General features: G+C 41.0%; 3 non-coding genes across 3 annotated transcripts; 2 read left to right on the top strand and 1 right to left on the bottom strand.

The window, feature by feature from the left end:
* Positions 1 to 1,932: 1,932 nt before the first annotated feature.
* On the bottom strand, positions 1,933 to 2,004 carry Trnac-gca (transfer RNA cysteine (anticodon GCA)). Its single transcript has one exon. It is a non-coding gene; the product is annotated as a tRNA-Cys (tRNA).
* A 10,918-nt stretch (positions 2,005 to 12,922) lies between these two features.
* Positions 12,923 to 12,994, top strand: Trnac-gca (transfer RNA cysteine (anticodon GCA)). Its single transcript has one exon. It is a non-coding gene; the product is annotated as a tRNA-Cys (tRNA).
* Positions 12,995 to 13,887: 893 nt separating this feature from the next.
* Positions 13,888 to 13,959, top strand: Trnac-gca (transfer RNA cysteine (anticodon GCA)). Its single transcript has one exon. It is a non-coding gene; the product is annotated as a tRNA-Cys (tRNA).
* Positions 13,960 to 14,610: the final 651 nt, after the last annotated feature.

The following is a 14,610-nucleotide window of genomic DNA, read 5'->3' as shown; positions in this document are numbered from 1 at the left end:
ACTCAGAACCTTAGCCTGCAGTCAAACATTCTATTATGGGTTGTACTCCCATGGCATGAGAGAGTTTTCTTGGTATTTCACCTTGTTGCCATGACTGTGCATCCCATAATATAGGTACATTTGATTAAAGCACACTCCATCCCCCAGAGGCCCCTCATTTATCTCAAAGGTTCTTTTCCACCAGGAATCATAATGTGAATTCCTATAATAAGCCAGAGACTCTGCCTTCTCCTTGGTCAGTACCTGATGGGTGTGGGAATCATGCTTGTCAACAGAGCTCCCACAGGAAAACATTTCCCACAGGAAAATCATAAAGGTCCAAATAATTTCATCCCATTTTTTAAAAGCCCTAGTCACAATGAAGCTCAGTCGTTGGTGCATTTCTGGACACACGGGCTTTTGTGGGACAATCTTCATTTTTGTGGATGCTCTTTCCCATCTAAGAGAATTTCCTGTGTATCACTTTAACCAAATCAGTCCTCACAAAGGGGATCCAAGCCACACAGCCAAGGATTCTGTAACTGGAAAACTCTGGGTTCTCTTTGTACCTTGCACTGATTTAGTCAAGGCCTCCTGCCATGGAGACACATCAGCTTCACTTTTCCCAATAGCAAGGTCTATCTGCCATTGCCTCTGAATTCTCTCAATAACAAGTCAGTTCTCATGGGCACTCAAGCCCTTCTCATAGAATCTGTGGCAAAAGCAGCCTGTCACAAATCGCTCACACAGTCATCAATTTACTCTGAAATATCCTCCAGCTCTGTAAGTTTAACTATATGTTTTTATGCCTCTTGGGTCATCCCGACAGCCATTCCACCCATGCTCAAGTATTCCCTCACCATCTTTCCAGCAGCGAGCACCCTGCAGGGCCTGTGCTTTGGAAACAAACAAGACAACCCAGTGGACGTTTGGGTGACATCCTAATGCTGCCAGACTTACAAACGGAAAAATTCACCTTCCTAATCAGACAGCACTACTCTGCTGGCATCTCTTCAACACCTGACAGTACTGAGTTAGAGACTAAAAAGTTCAGAAACCTCTGCTGATGTCCTGCACCTCCTAGAGTCTTTGTCCCCAGGTAGTGTTTGTGCATGCTGGCACAGCCTCAGATTCGGACCCTCCCCCACCCCATCTCAGCCTGTCAGTAGAGTCTTGGAATGCAGAATGCAGTCCATCACTCGATGGGCAGCTCTGGACCACACTGAGACCAATACTCATTAAGAGGGGACACTGGAGGAAGGTATGTTCTAGCCTCATTTCTGCTGCTGTGATAAAATGCCCAGGCAAGAGGCAAGTGAGGGAATGGGATGTGTTAGCTCTCAATTTCAGGACACAGTCCCTTATTTCAGGGAAGTCAAGGCAGCAGGGACTTTAAGCTGTTAGTCACATCACATCTACCATTAACAGCAGAGAAAAATGAGTGCACGCATGCTTGTTAGTGCTGAGCACACTTTCTACACTGACACAATACAGGATCCCTGCCTAGAGAACAGAGCTATGTCTTCATACATCAATTGACTTAACCATCAAGACAATCCCCAACTGACAGGAACACAGGTCAACCTTATCTAGACACTGTATTCTTCATTGAGACTTTATTTTCATGTGACTAAACAATGTGTCAAATTGACTATTAAAACTTACTATTCCAGTGAGCATAAGAAAAAAATATCAATGGGGAAAAAGCAAGAAGGTAGAGAGGACTCAGCAAAGGTCAGAGGTGAGTTGTGTGCATTGTACTAAGGCACTTTGTGGGTTCCAGCCTTTGGGCCAGTGGGTGATTATAGTGTCACTGAGAATGGAACCCACAGAAGTAAATGGGGCATAGACACATTGCTTCTAGCAACTTCAGCTAATGAAGACTTTCTAACTCCATGGGTGGCCTCCCTAAAATGAACCTGGTAAGTCAGTAACCAGAATCCAACATAAATAAGGGGGCACCTGGATTTGAACCAGGGACCTCTTGATCTGCAGTCAAATGCTCTACCCCTGAGCTATACCCCCACTGGTAACAGTGTGCCCAGTTAATAAATTTCATCTGTGTGGTAATATGGTTTGACTATAAAGTTAAATTACAGATGCTCTCAGACCTGCTTTCCGGAAGCAGCCAGACCTGACTGGTGAGATGCCTTCCTCAGCTCTTCAGCTTTCCAGGCCCATCCTTGATTGGCACCATCAGCCAAGGAAATGGAGAGGAGCGGGAGGAAATGCAGACCTGAGCCCATTTCACACTGCTGTCCTGGGTTAGCTCCTGAGCTGGCCAAGTGCCTTCCACCTGGGCCCCCAGACACTCCTCTCCTCCTTCCCTGAAGACAGAATGGCTGCCTCTAAGAGCCTCTCACAGTGCCCTAACCTGCCCTGTCAGCAGCAACACTGCAGGATCCCTCTCTCCTGGTACAGCAGCTGAGCCAGGCTTTAGCCTTTGAGGATGAAGCAAAGTGAGCAGTGGGCTCTGGAGGGGGAAGAAGCTTATGTGGGAAATATCCACCCTCCACAGACAGCCTGGTTCTGTGATTTGTCGGTTGGGGGAGATTTGTTTGTGTTGCATGATCTGAGACTGCCAATGGAATCAGACCTTGGTTTGAGGGCAGAGTCCACACAAGGCTGGCCATAGTTGGCCTAGAGCTTTCTGGCCAACTGAGAGTAAGCTGGATGGACACAGAGGAGGAATAAGGAGGTGCCTGAGGAGAAGAGAGTGGGTGATAGTTTCTCCATTGCTCTGTGGATCTCTCAGGTTTGTTTACCTAATTTTTACCTCCCAAGTTCTACATTTCAATAAAGCAGTAATAGAAGTTGTAACATCTGGCATCCAATACATGGCTGTAGATCATGTCAAAGCAGTCGTGTTGTGTAGCCACAGCATCACCCCTAACTCCCCCAGCCCTGTACATCAAGAGCTGACACTCCCACTCACGCTGTCACACTTGCACACTCTGACCCTCTCAGCACCACCAGCAGTGCAGCCCAGGGACTGTGAGCCGTGGTTTCCTAGCACTCCCTGGGCTGCCATGCTCCCCTGCTTACAGCCAGCAGCTTGGTCCCTCCCACACAGTGTCCCAGCCAGGCGGGTTTCTCCTAAGCCTCACTATCTCTCCCCACGTGGCACATGAGCAGCCACGGTGGTACCTGGCCCAGGTGTGCAATTAGCACAGCTGGGTGCTCCCCACCATGCCCATCCTCCCTGTTGGCAAAGTCGACTACCCTGCAGCAGATTACCCTCCCCTCCCTGCCACACAGCTCCATCGATGCTATTGGCATCAGCAGATTTGGTGAGACACCTGGGAATTTTTAAAGAGTAAATTAGGTTTTAAAAACAAATAAAAATAAACTTTAAAAGGGGGGAAATCTTTCCCATGTTAAGAATTGGAAATATCACAATGGAGGGAATTAGGACCCTGTTTAGTACTACTATGGATGGCTTGCAAATGGAAAAAAGAAATGAGGGGATAAACCACTTAGCTGGGATTGACATATTATCTATTTTAATTACTATAATTTTTATCCTTAAAAATTGTTTGATAACTGTGCCAAATATGAAAATTTGACTGATAAGTTACAAACCTTAGAAGGACTTATTATTGATAAGGTGCATGCTTTAGAAAGACTTACCACTGATAAGTACAAACTGTAGAAAGACTTACTGATGAAAATAATAAAAATTTGACTGATAAGATGCAAGCCTTAGAAAAATTGGCTACTGAAAATAATAAAAATTTGACTGATGAGCTGCAAACCTTAGAAAGACTTACTAATGAAAATTTTTCTGATAAGTACAACCCTTAGAAAGACTTGCTACTGAAAATAATAAAAATTTTGCTGATAAGATACAAGTCTTTGAAAGACCTACTAGTGAAAATAAGAAAAATATTCAGACACAGAGGAACTTAGAGCAGAGCCTACCACACCACTGCATTATGAAATTGAATAAGAGTGGCCCAAGATTATTAGAAAACCAACTTTAGTTTATCCAGTTACCATACAAGAATGACCACAGGATGATAGGCATCACCAAGGCCATGCAGAGTTGACTGGAATCCTGTAGAAGTTTTAGACTTGAAGAGATTTAAAGAAGCAGGCATTTCATATGGTATACATTCACCCTGTGTGAAGCAGATGTTAAATTCATGGGCAACTCAGAACAGGATTATTCCATAAGACTGAAAAGATTTAGCTACAGCAATATTGGAAGCTGGCCATCAGTTACAATGGAAAACGTGGTGGAAAGAGGAAGCTCGGGTCATAGAACAATGAGGTAGGGCTAGAGGTATGGAAATTGCCCAAGACCAGCTTCTCAACAAGGGTCAGTATGCTGATTTGCAAAGACAGTCAAGATTTGATGATCACACCTTGACACTATGTTGTACAGCAGCTTGAGACAGGGTTTAAGAATCAGGAAAAGACTGAGTCATTTACTAAAATTATGCAAGGCCCAAAAGAAGCCTTCACTGATTTTTTTTTTTACAAAGATTGAATTCAGCTGTAAATAGAATGACATCAGATCCAGAAGTTAGACAAATATTAATTGAATCTTTGGCTTTTGAAAATGCTAATTCAGAATGCAAAAGGATTTGAAGGTAGGATTGGCACCAATAGAAGAATGGATTAGAAATATGGCTAATATTGGATCTCATGCTTATGATGCTGCTTTGAAAGGATAAGTAATTTCTAGAAATTTTAAGAAAAATGAAAAAGTTAGATATTTTAATTGTGGTAAACAAGATCATTTGAAAAGGGATTGTAGGCAAAATGTTCCTAGAAACTATGTTTTTTCTAGAGATAATCCAAAAAGAAGGCCTAGCCTTCTGGAATATGCAGAAGTTGTGCCAAAATTCAGCACTGGACTAATGACTGCAGATCAACAAGGGACAGGCAAGGTAAATATTTGCCATAGGGTAACTCCCTAAGGGGACTCCCACAAGCACCAATATCAAATTTGGCTCAATCATCCCCTGTCAACATCAGAGAACCTCATCCACAGAGTAATTAGAACCACACTGCTCTGGATGTGACCAAAGACAGAAAAACTTCTACAGATACAACAAAAGGTTCAGGAGAGACCAGAAAACAAGTATTTTGGCAAACTGCTGTAAATGATCAGAGACCAAAGCTAAAAATACATATAAGCGGCATTAACATTGAGGATTTGGTAGACACTGTTGTTTGCATATTACAATATAAAGCTTACTATAGGTATACTACACAATCCTACAGGACAGGCAGTTATTGAAAGATCTAATTGCACTTTGAAAGATATACTTAATAAACAGAAAAGGGTAATAAAGATCCCCAGAGATAGATTACACAATACTTTATTAACCTTAATTTTTTAAATGCTAATGATAAAGGAACTTCAGCTGTGGAGAGACACTGGATAATGGAAAAAACTTCTGAATTAAATCAGCCTGTATACTTCAAAGATGTGTTGATCTCAGAATGGAAACCAGGGTATGTGTTATGTTGGGGAAGAGGTTTTGCTTTTGTTTCCACAGGAAAAGACAAGCTATAGATACCATCAAGACTGATAGAGATTAGATTCAAACAGGAGAGACCTAATGATTAGGAGAGGTGATAGTTCATAACCACATGGCCATTCCATCTAAATTAACTGATAAGACTGACAGATGTCTTTCATTTGATCAAACACAACCTGCCAAAAAAGGGAAACTCACCAAAGTTAGGGTCAGGACAGGGTTTTGTTTTTGTCTTTCCGGGAGAATAAAAGCATCCAACTAAAGAATCTGAAGTCCACTGGACAAACAGACATCTGAAGGACAAATCACCCAGAGAAAAATGTACCAAGAAAAAGATTAATTTGGATTAATGGTATAACACATTTCCAACAGGAAAAAATTTCACAAATCCTCCCAAATGTTTGTTTCTACTGTTCTCTACAAACATATAAGGCAAATGGTCTTTTTGTCGTCCCAACTCAATTAAAATTTGAAGCTGAATTAGAATTGGAGCATGGCTCTCTCCTCCTTTAATTCCAAGCTTCCTTGTTAGAAGAAAATCCAAGGTCTCTGTCTCATATCAGAAGAGCCACCTGGTATAGAACAGAAGAAAACCAAAATTAAGGGACTGTTCTATTGCCACTAATCTCAACCTTTTCTTAAGGTATAAATATTATCTCTAAATTTATAAGATATATATATATATACATATATATTATGTTGTGATATTGATGGTCATATAGAGCACTAGATAATTCTGGAAATAGGTGTCATATAGCTTCCTGTACTTAATTTCAGCCTTGAGTCTGAAGCGGGTAACTAGGAACTAAGTTTGTGTACTCCGGATGTAATTAATAGATTGTGATCATTTAACCTCTCTGAGATCTGCTGCATATGACATTTAAAACATTTAATCTTTCAACAGTAAAGTGTGACCATTCTTAACAGTGGCTTTTGAAGTCTCCAAAAGGATGTTGTGGTCCCACAAAGACAATTCCACCATGAGTGTAGTAACACCACTAAACTAACAGACACCACCCAAAAATCAACTTTGGACTATAAACTTCTCAGTACAATTTCAAGGCAGTTAGCTAAGATGGTCCGGCATCATAGACTACTACAGCCAGAGCTTCAGATAAGCCTTGCACTTTCCCATCGCACAGAGACTGGACAACAGCTAGCTCTCCCAGGACTTGATTTTATCTCAGTTTTTTCAGAGTACCCTAAACTGCCAGAAGATACCCCCAGACATAAGAAGTAAGTTTAAGAACAAGATGCCCACGTTCCCAAGAGGTGGGGGCAGATGGTTTTTGGTCATTCGGTGGATGTTTGTCATTGTTTAGGGGAGCTGGTTACAAGGTGTTATTGGTCATGGTCAGGTAGGAAACTAAGCAAAGGAAATTAGATTCAGGGATCTTGTTCTGAAAAGAAAAAAAGGGGATATAGACATGATAGCATAATAGGGTAGATTATTGAATCTACTTTCAAACTAAAAAAGCAACTGCTAGTCTCAAATATTTTACATTGATATAGATTTTTGTGTATTAATACATACTTAAGGTTAGTTTTGTTATACTGCATATATGTTTCTAATCTTGTTTAAGATATTTATAAATTGATACAAATTTAAGATTATTTTTGTTTATTTTATATATGTTTCTATTTATTGTATAAACTATTGTACCTATGCAGCTCATTTTAAAATGTAATTTAAAGTTCTAGTCCTTGAAAGCTATTTACTATAACAAAGAAATACATATTAGAAGTTAGTCATCTATAACAATCAAACTTATACTCATGTTAGGTATGTTTTTCAAGGTCAAAGAGAGACATATTTTAAATAGATAAATGGTCTGCAAACACTTAAGGGAACTACAGAATATGGCATTTAAAATGTTTTAGTAATGTAAGGCTTTTCATGATGGTGAAACATGTCTAATCCTGGCAGCACCAACTTACTTCAAAAGCGGATGATGATGGGCATAGAAAATGTCCATATGAAGTTTGCTTTCATTTGTAGCAAAGTTAGCTATTGAGCAAAGAAACTGCCTTTGCCTTGACTGCTGACAGTATGCTGTTGAGATTAGACAATCAGGACACAAAAGGAAATAATTATTGCACTTTACCAGGACAAGTTAGGAAAGTCCTTTAAAATACCTGCATCATAGAAAATCTGTCAGATATTCTAGGGCCATAGGCTGAAGATGAATGTCCCAATGTTGCAGAGGAAACTTGGGGTGACTGTCCAGTCAGCCAGATATTTCTGTCACTTTTTTGTTGTTTTGGATGTTGCTTGCTCTGTACTTCCTGTTTAATTAGGTAATATTATATCCTTCTCAGGTCTCTGATGAGGTTGAAGATTAGATAGTTATAATTTTCCATAGTTAGAAAGGATAGAATATGGGCTATTTTCTTTAAATTTTCCAAATAATAATGGTCTGGACATTCTGAAGGTACTTCTTACTTGAGAAATGCTTTTATTTTATATAGTTTTACTATGTTAGAGCTAAAACCCTTCCTCTTTATTTAGAAAAAAGGGGGGAAATGTTGCAGAAGATTTGTTTGTGTAGCCTTTCCGAGGCCACTAATGGAGTGAGACCTTGGTTTGAGGGCAGAGTAAACACTAAGCAGGCAAGAATGAAGCATAGAGTTTTCTGGCACACTGAGAGAAAGCTAGAGAGACACACAGAGGGGCTGGTAGAGACCAAGGCCGTTTTTCAAGCCCGGAAAGCAGAAAAGAGAGTGGGTGACCATTTCTCCATCTTTCATGGATCTCTCCACTTTATTTCCCTATTATTTAACTCTCAAATCTTATTTTTTTAAATAAAACAATAAAAAGAAATCTCAGTAATTCTCTCCTTAGTTCTGACAACATGTTCACCAGACAGTAATGAAGGGAGAGAATTTATGGTTCAGCTTTCCTTTCTGGTCCCTGGACACTGGCTGTCTGTATGGCTGCTGTGCCTGGATAAACCAGAAGAATTCTCCACCATAGTCCATGCCTTCTCTTTAAGTTCCCAACAGAACCAGAGAAACTAGATATGTTCAGTTAGAGTAGAGACATTTATAAGAGTGGGATGGACATGGAACTTGTAGGAAAAGATGGGAGGCAGCTGTCCATCCAAATGTCGGGCTGGCCTGTAGCTCCCAGCTCTGCTGAGGACCATACGTGTAAAAATTGGAAGAAAAATAGTACTGAGTGTGTGTGATAAAAACATGTAAAATAACATAGAGAACTATGGATTTGAACCAGGGACCGCTTGATCTGCAGTCAAATGCTCTAGCCCTGAGCTATGCTGCCTCCCTGTCAGATGTTTAGGAAGTGCCTTTCACCTTCACACTCAACATTCCTACAATTCACAGTTTTTACTTGTCTCACAAGATTTGGTAAGACCAGCACTGCTGCCTCCACAAACTCAGCTCAGACAGGTCCCACTCCAGTCCCCAGTGTCTCCAACTCTGCCCCATGTTGTCATGTTGGCACCGCCACACCTCAGCCTGTGGAACAGCATAGCTGGAGACAGAGAGACATAAGATACTATAAAGGACTCAGCTTTACATGTCTGGCTTCTTCAGTTATACACAAGCCCTCAGTGTGAAGAGACTCTGCCTAACTTCTTTGGGGAACTACGTGGTACCTGCATGTGAAGACATCTCTCCAGCCCATGGATGATCTGAGTGTTGCCCCTGAGGGTAGTTGCTGGGTAGATGGTGAAGATGTCTCTTAAGGCCTGAGTGGGTCATCGAGGACCTCTGACAGCAGAGCAGGAGGACACAGAGGGTCAGGAATTCTGAAGCTGTGGCCTCTACCCTGGCCTTCAGATCAATCACCACACCACAAACTCATTGCCATGTATTTATTTCAAAATATATGGCACAATTCAACTATTTTGAAAACTCAATAATATTTTAAGACCATTAAGACAAAAACACTTACATCCCTGAATACTCTTTCTTCTTATTGCTCCTGTCACCCAAAGGGAGCCGTTCTCCAAAGGTTTAGCTCTCTCTTCTCCTCTGCCTATGCACTTATATAAAATGCATACGGGATGGCATGTCTGATTTAATCAGGTCTAGACAACAGTAACTAACTGACTTGTAGAAGAGGATTATAATTTTCATGTCTTCTTCCATTCTCACTTTCCCATTACATTCATGTCCCAATGTATGTTGAATGACCTTCTATGTTTTTATCATGATGACTTGTTGATGTGCATCATTCTAAACAGGACAAAGACATCGGGTAGAACTTTTAATTTTCCTGAAGTTAATGGTAGTCTTATGTTTAAACTGTTTCATTTTCTTTAAATATCTACATCTTCCACAAACCCTGAGTTCTCCATGAAATACTTTCCAGAATAATATTCCATGCATGGAAACATTTCTACTGTCTAATGAACATTTCAACTTTCTGTTTTCCAGGAGTGACCTGGGCTCCTGATCCTTTTGTTCTGGTTGTCCCCAAAAGCCAGTTGCATGGTCAAGGACCCTGTGACTTCCTTCACCATGACATTCTTCTTTTCCACCATCTCTTCTGTGTAGCAGTGTCTCTTTCCCAGATTTTGATCTTTGATGCTTCTTCACAAAATGACACTCCTTCTTTGGGTGATGAACCCCTCCTGTGAGGTGAATGGAAATAAAATTTCTAGCCTTTGTATCCTTGATAAGGCATATAATTCTTCCCACACACTATACTAGTAGTTTGTATATTTAATTTAAAGATTTTTTCATAAAATAATGTGGTGGTTTGAATGAGAACAGCCACCATAGGATCATATATTTGAATGTTTGGTCCCTATTTGGTGGACTATTTAGGAAGGATTAGGAGATATGGCCTTGTTGGAGGAGATGTGTCACTGGGAGGTGCTCTGTGGTTTCAAAATCCCATATCAGGTCAGTCTTACTCTCTGCTTATGACCCAGTTGTAAACTCTTAGGGCTCTAGTGCCATGCCTGCCTACCTTCACCATGCTTCCCACCATGATGATCATGGACTAACTCTCCAAATTTGTAAGCAAGCTCCCATAAATGCTTTTTTTATAAGTTGCCTTCATCATGGTGTCTCTTCACAACAAAGGAACAGTATATTGACTGTATATGTTACACTATAGTAACACAGAATAGTAACTAGGACAAAAGTTGATACCAGGGCTTGTGTTATTGCTATGACAGGTCTGACAACGCTGCTGGTTTTAGGTGGAATATGGAAGACGCTGGGACTTAGGATTAGAAAGACACTTGAATGTTGTGTGACTTACCGGGTCATACTAATAGGAGCTTGGAAAACAGTACTGCTTATCTTATGATATGTTCACAAAGTGTGTGTTTATACAAAAAAAAGTGGCAAAAGGTCATGTCTAAAAATCTATGTGGGGATAAATTCAAGAGGTTTGGACCTATATTGTTGGCAGAGGAGATTCCAAGACAGCCCAGTATTGACTGTGTCACGTAGTTACTACTAATCACCCTTCTGCAGATCTACAATGAAAAGGAGCAAGAAGGGCAAAGTAAAATACAAAATGGATGACACTGGTTCCTTGGAGTCATCTGTCACCTTTGGTTCTTATATCCTTTCCACCTCCTCTTCACCGTAGAATCCTGAGACTTGAATAGAGGGCGTTGATGAAGTCATCCCATTTAGGACTTAGTGCTCCAAAGTCTCTCACTCTCTGTCCATTGTCCAGTGTGGGTCTCTGTGTTCATTTCCATCTACTGCAAGGAGAAGCTTCTCTGATGTAGACTGTGCAATATAGCAGGATGTCATTAGGAACTGTTTTATTGCTATGTTCCTTAGCAGAAAATTAGTAGTGGATTTTCTCCAAGGGCCCATGACCTAGATGGTCTCAGGTTCATGGCCATTGTAGCAGTGTCAGATATGGGTTCCATCTCATGGATTGGCCTTTAAACCCCATTTTGTAAAAGTAGTGGTTACTCTTATAACATTTGTGTCAGTATTGAACTAATATGTCTTGTAGTCAGTTACGTCTTGTCGTCAGTTACTATTGTAGGTCAAGGGTTTGTATCTGGGTAATATTGATGATTACCTTTCTCCTCTAATAGTGCACAGAGTAACTACTAGCACCATGAATGCTTGTCAGTTTGTATGAAGAACTTGAACACCACCTTAACTTCTCTGTTTTATGAAATAAGGGGAGACTTAAGACAATCAATCTACTTCAAGATGCAGCAATACCACTCTTAAAAATCTACCCATAGGACTTTCCATCTTACTGAAAAAAATACTCATCCATTTTCATTACTGCTCTATTCATAATAACCAGAAATAGGAAACACCCTAGATGTCCATCAATTCATGAATGGATAATGAAAATCTGGTACATTTACACAATGGAACATTACTCAGATTTTAAGAAAAATGTAGTTTTGAAAATTCCAGGACAATGGATGGAGCTAGAGATAATCCTGAGTGAGGTTAAAATAACCAAATAACCAAAAAGGCAAATATTTCATGTCTTCTCTTATACATGGATGTAAGCTTATAAAAACTTGATCTATGGGTTACAACCCAACTAGCCACAGCATTTAGGCACCTGTTAAGGGACAATGGGGAGGAAAGGATCTTCAAAGAAGGGGAAATAGAAAATAGTCATATAGAGAGATAAAGGGGAAATCAAAATAGCATCATTAAACTAGGGAAAAAGATGAGAGACAAGGACAAGAAAAAGGCTATGGGAAGGGACACTAAGAATGGTCTTTTAAAAACTACACAGAAACCAGCTATTTTAGGAGCCTCCTGAAATATATGCATATAGGAAAGGAAATTAAATGCCAGTAATTAAATCTCCAGAGCCAGAAATCGGTTATATCATGTAGAAATGCTGGTCAAAGGGGTTCCATGGAACCCTCCACAAAAAAAATTATTATCAGCTATTCCCAAGACTATGATTGGTTATTCTCCACAACGAGAAGGTAAGGCCCTATTGCTGAGGACAAAATATGTTTCTTTAAACTATTTTCATTAGTTCTTGGAGAATTTCATACAATGTATTTTGATATATTCACTCTCAACTCCTTTACTTAACTCCTTGTCCCAGATCCATCCTACATCTACACCCCTAGGTTTATGTCCTCAAATGTGTGCTATCCATATGCTTCTGGGTGTGGGGTCATCCACTGGAATATCAGTGACTTACCAGGAGCCATACCTTAGAGAAAACTATTTTCCCTCCCCCAGAAGCTATGAATCGCTTAAGATCCAACTCTTTGAGCTTGGCTTTTCCAGATGGGTGTGGAGGATAAGCTGAATGCAGACTTCCGGACATTTGTGCATCTGTCTCAGCTGTGAACTAGGACAGGAGGGTGCTGGTCATGAGGAGGAGTCACACAGGTGTGCAGTTGGCTCAGGACTGGGCCTCACAGGAGAAAGCAGATGATAGCAGAGTACTAGCAAGTACATGTGAGGGAGTGAACATACAGGTTCAGAGATGTATATCAGACATATGTAAAGCAGAAGGGGGCATAGCTCAGGGGTAGAGCATTTGACTGCAGATCAAGAGGTCCCTGGTTCAAATCCGGGTGCCCCCTTCCTAGTGTCTCTTTTTGATACAAGAGAACAAATCTGAAGTATTGGTTAACACAGAGATGACTAATGCACTGTGTTCCCTGTGCTCTGTATTCTGCTCAGGCCTGGTCCCTGTTCTCTTCTCTGTGAGAAGCTAGTACAGGACTCAGTGTGAGAACCATCCAGGTCACACTCATGTTGTGACACACTCTGGCCTCCAAGGCTCTGTACGGCTCAGTCAGTGCAGGAAGTCAGCATAATGGAGTCCTATGAAGATGAGAGCGTGATTCTTCCTCTGGCAACTTTTCATAGTCAATCCCTCAGGAAGTCACTCCTGAGCTCCGAGAAGGGAAACTCTTTACATGCTGTTATCCCTAGCCTGTGCTTTCACTCCTGCTACTTCTGAGGAAAGACTTGGATCCATGAATTTGTCTCCTATTTAGACTACGACTCTGAGGAAAAGGGAAATGGCTAACCTCACTTTGTGTACTCAGTATGGCTGTAGTGACTAGAACATAGGAGACTCCATGGGTGTTTGTTGAGTGAATAAATGATGTAGAGAAGTAAAGGACACTCTCCTGATATCTTTGAGTACAGATAAAGTTGTCTCTAGGCAAAAGGTTTGAACCATTGAAAATCCAGAATCACCAGCTCTTGTCTTAGCCACAAAAAGAAAATTGAGTGTGAACTTAAGGAAAACATCACAGTTAAGTGCCCTTTCCAGGACCACATGAGAGAAAGGACATTGAGATGGGCTGACTAAGGTTGGAGAGAAGGGTGGAGGGCAGACTTTAATAGAAAAATCTTGCCAGGTCAAGATCATTAGGAGGAACCAGTTGATCATGAACACGTAGGAAGCCTGGGTGTGGTGCCAAGGTTGAAGAGATGCTAATGAGAGGGTGCCTTACCTATAAGCGGGGGTATAGCTCAGGGGTAGAGCATTTGACTGCAGATCAAGAGGTCCCTGGTTCAAATCCAGGTGCCCCCTTGCTTAAATATGATTTTTATTATTAATTTACCATGTGCGCCATGAGAAGGACTTCAGTGAAGCTAAGAGGTCTCCATTAGTTGAGGTTTATTGAATAAACTCCAGAGCCTCCCTCTCTGAGTGGCATAATACAGAATAATTTGGTGCCCTATGAGAGGATGACTTAGTCTCTTAACAGAACTCTCACCCAAGGGCCCAAACACTCATGACTCTGAATCCACACTCTACCCCCCATTACCACGATGACCAGAAACAGAAAATGATGGAAGGACAAATACAAGAAAATTTACCATCAAGGAAGATATGGATTTCCATCAGATTTGGTAAGTACTCGGCACAATGGATGAAAAGTCAACTCAATAGCAAATGTTGAAGAAATCTAAGACCAAAGGGAAGATCTTAAAAACCTGGGCTACAAGGAGCAGGTGGGCCTTAGAGGACAATTAATCACCATGGCAGTAACCTCTCAACGGCACTCCTTGACACTAGGAGACATGGTTGGGGCTCCAGCACACCTCTGACCAACAACTCAAAGGGAGGTATCCATGCCTGGAACTGGATGTTTTATTTGGCAATCTATAGCTTCTCAGATGAGCATAATCCCCTGTGTGGAGCAATTCCAATTAAACTCTGGTGTCCCAAAGGTCCCCA

The sequence above is a fragment of the Peromyscus californicus genome, unplaced genomic scaffold (assembly GCF_007827085.1).
Source record: "Peromyscus californicus insignis strain IS unplaced genomic scaffold, ASM782708v3 Scaffold_6__1_contigs__length_162567912, whole genome shotgun sequence".
NCBI classification, from domain to species: domain Eukaryota; kingdom Metazoa; phylum Chordata; class Mammalia; order Rodentia; family Cricetidae; genus Peromyscus; species Peromyscus californicus.
The sequence above is the reverse complement of the archived record's forward strand: the minus strand, read 5'-3'. Positions and strand labels throughout refer to the sequence as shown.